This window comes from Tupaia chinensis, unplaced genomic scaffold (genome assembly GCF_000334495.1).
Source record: "Tupaia chinensis unplaced genomic scaffold, TupChi_1.0 Scaffold000052_1, whole genome shotgun sequence".
Classification (NCBI taxonomy): domain Eukaryota; kingdom Metazoa; phylum Chordata; class Mammalia; order Scandentia; family Tupaiidae; genus Tupaia; species Tupaia belangeri.
The window spans coordinates 1,585,313-1,594,356 of NW_006159510.1; the positions used below are offsets into that span (position 1 = coordinate 1,585,313).

Sequence of the window (9,044 nt, forward strand, 5' to 3'; positions counted from 1 at the left end):
GGTATGGACTCGCTTCTGCTTGCTGCCCCTGTTCAATAGAACATCTGCTTTGTTTTTTCATTGTAAACAGATGGAAACCACACAAAATGAAATTAGAATAATAATCCTAGTTGAATCTAGTTCAATTATCATTTCAGTAATACCCTGAGTGTTAAAAAATTTACATACATATGTTGAGTCTCGTGGACTTAAGTTTGTACATGGACAATTTTTTTTTTTTACTTACTAGATCAAATATACTTCAAGTTTTAAATTATTTGATTTGAGCATTTTTTAAATGGAAATATCTGATTTGAGTCAAATAAAAAATGCCTTCAGTTTATGTGAAGCTTTTGTGAGACAATACCATGAGCAAAATAAGAAATGGATAATTAAGCTACAAGAACTTTCACAATGAGAAGGCAAGAACAGTGTCTCAATCATGCATATTCAACATCTTGTACCTCAAATCTATGTTAAAAAATTTTTTTGCAACAATTATTTAAAAACTGAGATACCACTCAATCATTCAGCATGTAAGTTTGGTGACATGATGCCAAATTATAAATTTAAATAGATTAGTTATACCCTTTGACATATATCTCCCCTTTTCTCCTTTGTTGGTCAAAGAGTATGAAGTTTCAATTATGCAGGATAAATAAGCTCTGGGGATCTAATTTCCAGCGTGGTGACTGTCGTTAATAATACTTGAAATTAAATAAGAGTTGAGTGTTCAGTGTTCTCAGCCTCTCCAAGAAAATGGGGGAAAAGAGGAGAACCAGGCAGTGGTGCAGTAGCAATGCAAATGAACCCATGTGTGAGAAGTCCTGGTTTCTTATTCTGGCACCTACCTGAGCACCTGAGTACCTGAGCACTCTGGGCTCACATGCATGTATCCATGATCCCGGCTGGCTGAGGCTAGGCGTGGATTGTGGTATAAAGACTCTGTTTGATGCCTGTCTCTTTCTCTGTCATCCTTTTTTTCTCTATTTCTCTGATGGAAGAAATAAATAAATAAACTTTAAAGAAATGTTTTAGAGATGCTGCAGCAGGGAAAATGGTGGATGGGAAGGTGGGAGAGGAGAAGCCTGAAAAGCAGCACAGAGCTGGCGCTGCTGGAGGGGAAAGTTCCAGTCAGAGTGCTGAGAAGTGATCAGCTGAAGAAGCTGTAGACCTCCCAACAAACCCTACAAAGATCTCCAAGTCTGGATTTGCCATAGGTAGTCAGATAGCAAAGAAAGTATCAGCCATATCCATCCTACTTGGATCTCAAGTGAGCCTAGAAGCTACCCCAATTCTTGCTCAAAAAAAAATCCTTTCCATAGCATCAGCTCTTTATGAAGATGAAGATAGTGAACCAGAGGAAATGCCTTTAGAAGCAGAGGATGAAGAAGCTAAGAAAGGGATATACCAACATCAGCTAGACTAACTCCTTCAATAAAGGAAAACACAGGTTTTCTGATAACCATGAAGCTATGGGAGTGAAATATAAAATCTCATCTTGCAATGTCCATGACCAAGACAATTAAATACTTTGTTTTGAAACTGGGCTGTGGGGTGGGTGTGAAGTAAAAAGAACAGTTTCCTTTTTAAAAGGAAGGTATAAGACTATCTTCAGTTTTTAGAGTCACTTTTTTTCTTTTTAATTTTCTATTCATTTTCATTTTCTTTTTTAGATTGAGTGGTGTACTAACAAAAGAGAGTTTGATATTAGAGGTAATTTATGCTTTATATACAGATTTCAAGACATTACTAATTTTGTATTTTTCATGTGATTCGTTTCCAAAAGTTACAGATAATAAGTCAGAAATGCTACCATTTTAAGAATTATATATTGTTAAGGCACATCTTTAGCACATTAAGAGAAAGCAAAAAGTTATTGTCTATTTAAAACTGCAAGCAGTAACTCACTTTTTTAATTTTTAATATTTTCTATTGCTATAGGGCATGTGCATCTTGCCCGAGAGACACAGAGAGTAACTCACTCTTAATTCCCTCATTAATTAAACTGTTTGGTTCCCAGGAATAGCCTTCGAGAGAGAAGGGGGAATATTGTATTGTAAGGAAAATGTTACTATTGACAGACCGTAAATCTAGATAAAGTACAACTTTTTTTTTTCCTTATGGGCATTTGTTTTGTTTCTAGTCATCATAAACTAGGTATTGCATTGCTTAAAAAGAGCTTAGCTCTTTTTAAAAAATAAATAAAAACTTTTATGTAAACTCAATATTTGAAATAGCCCACTTTACCTTAATGGGTCTTGTCTACCTTCGTTAGTCTTCATAGAACAACCATTTGCTACCAAAGTAAATCAGTATTTTGAATGTGCTTCTCTTGGTTTGGTTTATTAGCTGATCCTGTAAGCATTTCCATCAGAACTTGAGGCAAATCATAAGGAAGCTGTTTCTTTTAAAATACAAACCACCACCAAAAATGTCCATGTATATATATATATATTGTTTAGACGTTTGGCTATTTTTGTTTTTTGAAAGATATAAATACCAAAAAGAAAATTTAACATTGTATAAAGATGGAAACAAGATGTACTTTCTGTAACTTTGTGTAAGTATTTTAAGTTACTAACTTGTGAAATTCAATTTAAACTGAATTTACTACAAGATTTCTTATTAGTATACTTATATGGCTTCTTTTACATATGTATGTATTGACCAGGGGCCTCTCAAAAGCACACGTTAGGTATTGCAAATGGAAAGAAAATGCATCTTCAAACATATTTTATGGAATCTCTTACTGCATATATTTGTTACATTTGTGTATTGTAGGGTGTTTGCTTTTTGTATTTTTCTACTATATGTGAATTTTCTCTTTAATGTGACAGTTATACACATCTTTAAAAGCATGGTCACAGGCTAAAACATACAGTGTGCAATGATTTCCCTGAAAACTCCTGTAATGTTAATTTTGGAGGCAGCCTCAGACTATTACATTGGTGGTAACTACTCGCTGAGTTTAATAGATAATAAATCCAAAGAAGCAGTTTGTGTATATTCAAGTTTAGAATAAACCTCAAGTAAAACAATGCAAATATATATAGAACTACTATACAAATATATATTAGTTCTTACATGATTTAATTATATCAAGATACATGAATTTAACTTTAACTTTTATGCAGGCAAATACTTTGTTCATTTTATTGTGTGTTAAAATAAAACCCCTCTCCTACATTCTTTTCTTGACCCAGATGAAATATTAATCTGAGGTCAAGATGGGAGAGAAAAACGACTGAGATGAATATCTTTACTAAACTGCCAATAAATTTGTCAAGCTAAAAAAAAAAGGTTTTAGAAAAAGGTAACTATCTGCAGTGCATGTTAATTAGCTTTATTATAGTAATTACTTCACAACGTATACATAGATGGAAACATCATGTTGTTCACTTTAAACATACATGATTTTTATTTGCCAAGTATAAAGCTGGGGAGATAAATGATAGATAGATAGTTTGCTTTAGGTAGAAACAAAGACTGTTCCAGATTATATCTACAGGATATTCACATTCATACGAATCTGAGTTACAAACCCACACAGGGCACATAGAACTTGGAGGTATACAAAAAAAAAAAAAAAAAATCAATTCAAAAAACATCATGAATGGCCTTCCAAATGAGCCATAACAAAAGGCATACTGGGGCTAGAGAGCAAATATTTCCTGACGGACAGTAAAATTCTGCCATTAAGTGTTCGATATCAATCTCTGCTACAGTCAAAACTCTCAGTAGAAATTCAGGTGCCTCACGATATTTTTTTTATGATTATCTATATTAACAGGAAAAACATTACGGTACAACTTTGGGACTTGAGAGAATGACTATTGCCAATTGTCTTCAAAGCCAATTGAAACCACTTTCCAGGATAGCCCTTTTCTTTTCTGAGGATGATCTGTGCTATTGCAAAATGCCTCCTCTACAGCCATTACTGTCTCCAACTGCACTTGTCAGATGGAAGTCACTCAGGAGGCCACTCTGCCACTCTTACATATGCATCGGCATTTCAGCGGCAGGCGTTCTGGAATAATGAAGGCCCTTGCCACATTGTACCACAACTAGGCTTAAATTAAGTTTTCTTGGGATCCCACGGAATGCAAGGGAGCTGTTTTTTTAATCCTATTGTTTAGTACATTTTGGGGAAAATATGCTATTTTTTATTTTATTGATGATGAGTAAAATGGTAGAGAAGGCATATACTAGAAAGTTAGTAAAAACAAATTAATGTATCTGCCCATGTTAATTATGTGGACCATTCTTTTATATTTATTTATTGTCTACTTTTGGATTTTTTAGTTCTTTTAAATGGATGCATAGTATATAATTTGAATATACAAGTATACTTCAAAAAGTTCATAGAAAATTGAATTAAAGTATGAGTTTGATTAAAAAAATTTTGAAATCCATGCATAGTTTTTTCATAATGTACATTTTCCATTAACACTTTGAAGGCCCCCTCATATACAAAAAAGACTATATTTTATACTTATGGTCATCAGATTCTAGCATATTCTTTCGGGTAACCAACCTAGTTTATTGTATTAGTAAGTTTTAAAAATGTTTTACTTGTACTTACTACACCATTCTGAGCTTTGCTTTTATCATATATTATGCTTTCCAGAATTTTTAATAAATTTTTGAAAATATTAAATTGTGGCAAAATACACATAACAAAAACTTATCATTGTAACCATTTTTTAAGGAATTATTTAATTAAATTAATTTATTTATTTTTATCTTAATTTGACCAGAGAGGGACAGAGTAAGAGAGATAAAAAGTGAGAAAGCAAGCTGCCAGATCCAGGACTTGAACTATGGTTGGCCAACCAGGAGTCCAGTGCCTTTAACCACCACGGCACCTGCCAGCCCTAATCTTAACCATTTTTAAGTGTGCAGTTCATCTCCAGAATTTTTTCATCATTCCAAATTAAAACTCAGTCCCCATTAAATTGCAACTCTCATCCTCCCCCTATCTCAGCTCCTGGTCGCCACCATTCTACTATCCGTCTATATAGATTTGAGCACTCTAGGTATCTTGTATGAGTGAATTATACAGTGTTTATTGTGTGTGTGCGTGCGTGTGTGTGTGTGTGTGTGTATGTCTGGCTTCTTTAATTTAGTATAATGTCCTCAAGATTCATTCATGTTGTAGCATGTATCAAACTTCCTTCCTTTTTAAAGCTAGATAATATACTGGTGGATTTATATGTCACATTTTATTTTTATTAGACACTTGGTTTTCTTCCTCATTAAGCTATCGTAGATAATGTTGCAGGACCATGGGTGTACAAATATTTCTTTGAGATCCTACTTCTAATTATTTTGAACATATGCCCAGAGTGGAATTGCTGAATCATATGACAATTCTATCCTAGTTTTGCTTTCTGTTCTTAATGCTTCTTCATTTCCTTTTTTATTTTTCTTAAATTTGTCACTGTAAGTGTGGCCTTTATTTCACATGTGCTTTTGTGTTTACTCTTTTATGCTACTTTAAAAATTTTATATTTGTTTTTAATTATTTTACTGAGCACTTAAGAACTAACTTCATGATATACTTAAGTCTCTCTCTCTCTTTAGACTGTTTATTTAGATTTCCTATTATAATTCAATATAAAATTTATATATTTATCATTTTACCTCCCTTTCTTGCCTCTAAAACTTTTAGTTCATTATTTTATTATCCTTATTTATTCTAATATTTTATCTTTTAAATAGGCATGATTAGTTAGTTTTATACATTCTTTTCTTTTTTTAGAAAGAGTGATTTTTTGCTATAGGGCACATGCAATGGCTGGAGAGACAGAGAGAGACAGAAAGCAAGAAATCACCCATAAAGGGAGATGGCCATGCTGCAATCCCTTTTCTATTCTCCTCTCAGGATTTTGAGCACAAACACACGCATGACCGTTGTGAGTTTTAAATCACCGGGTCCAAGGTTCAAACCATGGTCAACTACATGGGAGTCCAGCAATGTAACCATTACACCATTTGCTGGTCCCAGTTTTATACATTCTTTTTTAAACTTCAGGCTAGAGAAAAAGAGAAATGTCACACATTTATAATTTACATCATTTTCTCTCCCTCTTCTTTCCATTTTCATGGCTGTTTAGTTTTATAGCAGCTTATTTTAAACATTCTGCTATTGTAATATCATCTTATTTACCAGAATTCTTAGTTTGTTTTATTTCTACATTTAAATGGCTTCAGTGTTCACTGCCCATTTTTTTTCCCAGTCTCCCCATTTATTTTATAGTCATCTTCTAGAAATTTCTTCAAGAGGGATTTACTGAGCCAGCTAGTGGTGTGGTGGTTAAGGTGGCTGCATCCTACATGACCCACTGCATGATTTGAATCCCAGACCCAGGGGCTTGAAAATCATGCAAGGCTTATGTATATGTATACCAAAATCCCAAGGGGAGAATGGAGGAGAAGGGATTATGGAATGGCCACCCACCTCACCCCCCACTCCCAGGGAAGTACTTTCTCACTTTTCTTCTCTCTCTCTCTCCCTCTCTCTGTTTCTCTCTGGACAGGACATGTGCCACATAGCAAAAACAAAACAAAACAAAACAAAAATTTAAGGGGAGAGGATGGAATTTACTGGCACTTTATCACCTGGACCTTTCATGCGTTAAGTTACTTTATAAGTAAAAACAACTTACTCTGTTCCCATCTAAAATTAAATATTGTAAAGTAGGAAGACAACTGATATTTCCCTTTATAGATATCTTGTTCTTTGGGTTGTTGTTGTTGTTGTTGTTGGCCTGAATACCTATACCTTTAAATGTTTATCTACTGCTCATACTTTGATCATCCAAGATGAAGGGCATAGAGCTTTGGAAATACATGTGGGGTGTGCCCCAGAGCACAGGACCCCAAATCATGAAGTCTTTTCTGAGTAGACTTTAACCTCAAGTAGCCAACACTATCTGAGGAGAAGTTAGAGTAGCTTAATTTTCAGGAAAAGGCAGCCCTTGCCTTTGCTCTGAAGACAGCCAGACCAAGGCTTTGAAATACTGAGAATGACAGTGTACCAGGAGCTCATAAACATGTCAGAGAGAGACGGCTGAGAACCAGCTGTATTGTGCTGAAACTCACAGCCTGCAGCTGGAATGAAAGATGAGTCTGGGAGCTGGTTTTTAAATGACCAGACTCGGTACTCATTTACATCACTTTTTGGCCTAAGCACTTGGCTCTGACATTAGGTTTTATTTCTGTTCCATGAACCCCTCTCCAAAAGGCTTTTCTCTCTGATCACAAATAGATTTTTATTAGCATTTTGGAAAAGAAAAAAGAGAAAGGGAGAGAATTTAGGTGTCCCACTTCTGTTTGGCCCAACTTTAGGTGGTCATTACTCATGGAAATTTAAGATGCATAGATGAATGTGAAGAAAATAAAAAATATATATAGCTCCCCCCAAAGTACACTTAATTGCCAAAATAATGAAAAGCTATTTGCTGATGATAATGTGTATGGTAGTGTCTTTGTCTTGACTGATATGCATGGTATGCATGCTGGAAAAAGTAATCTTTTACACTGTAAAGATGTATGTGATTAAATGTAAATTAAAATTAAAAATTATATTTATATTAGCCCAATTCAGTATTTCTTGGATATCACCTCTGGCCCTGCATGTATACACAGGGAGACTTATGCATAAGCCCAGGAGCTATAATTTGAAGAACTTAAGAGGTGCCTCAATAGAGAAGGTTCACCATCCCCACCCAGCAGCTTCCCTGTGTTACTGATACAAGACTCCCCATGCCACCATTAACAATCTCCATTCCTTACACAGAGTGATAGTCAGCAGGTCTGGGTCTACCTCCTCTTCTTCCTCTAACAAAACCAGTGGACTCAAAGAATCCCAGGGTCTCATGGCATTAGTTTCCTCTGCCATAGAATGGAAATCCTTCATAGTCACTCTGTGTAACATGTTGATGTTTTGTGAGGGTTAAGTGCAATCGCACATGAGAGAATATAGACATGTCATAAATCCCATACTCAACTAGAGACTAGAATCCCATACTCAACTAGAGACTAGAAAGGCTATTAGAGCTTTTTAATTAGGTGAAAATACTTTTGCCACCTGAGAGGTACATTTTAGTTGAATTCCTTGATGTAACTTTTAAGAGACTCTGGGACCCAGCTGACCTTTCTAACCTTTTCTGTACACTTTCACCATCCCAGAATAATCTCTGAACACAGCCTTAGAACCATACTGTTCCCAGTGGAACCCTTCCTTCCTCCAATTTTACATCTTTTGTATACTTCGAGACTCCTATGTTCATTGTCTGTGCCTGCATAACTAATTACCACAGCTCTAGGGGCTCAAAACAATTCATTCACAGTTCTCTTAAGTCAGGAGCTCAGGTGGCTCATCTAGGATCTCTTTATATGAGATCACAAGGCCAAAATCAGAGTGCTACACCTCTAGGCAGTACCTGTGCCTTCTTTTGTTTTTCATTTATTTTTTAAATTATTATTCATACATTAAATCGGTATACATCATTCAGATTGTGAAGAGACTTCACCCAGCATGATATATACCTCAGTGCAGCCCAGTTGAGACCACCATACTAGGAGGAATTTTCTCAGCCTTGGCACATTTAGTGAGCACACCTGCACAAGAACACTATGGAGAGTCTCTGAATCAGTCTTCTACCTTCTGCTGGGGGCCCTTCTCTGTCCTGTTTTTTTGATTTGTGTCTCCTTTTTCTTTGCATTCCCAGTGTCCTCTGATGCAGGCAATTCAGCATCTACCACCTCTAGCTAAGGCCAGAGTCAGCTGTGGCCCAAGGAATGGAGAGAAGAGGTGGATCTCAATGAAAAACAGGAGCTACTTCTCAGAGAAGGGCAGAATGCACCACACACCACTTGAAGCGTCCACACAGCCCAGAGCAAAGCCTGCTACATATGTGTGTGCAAGCCTGGAGCAACCAGAAGCATGATTTGTTTCCAAGGAAATGTTCAGGAAGTGAAGTCTTAAACTAAAGGGGCTCTAAAGTGATCAAAAGTGCATAGGATGTGTGTACACATGGGACACAGGGGCCACTGCT

At 35.8% G+C, this 9,044-nt stretch overlaps 1 pseudogene; it reads left to right on the forward strand.

Moving 5' to 3' along the window:
- Positions 1–1,036: 1,036 nt before the first annotated feature.
- On the forward strand, positions 1,037–1,403 carry LOC114009568 (PEST proteolytic signal-containing nuclear protein-like; annotated as a pseudogene).
- Positions 1,404–9,044: the final 7,641 nt, after the last annotated feature.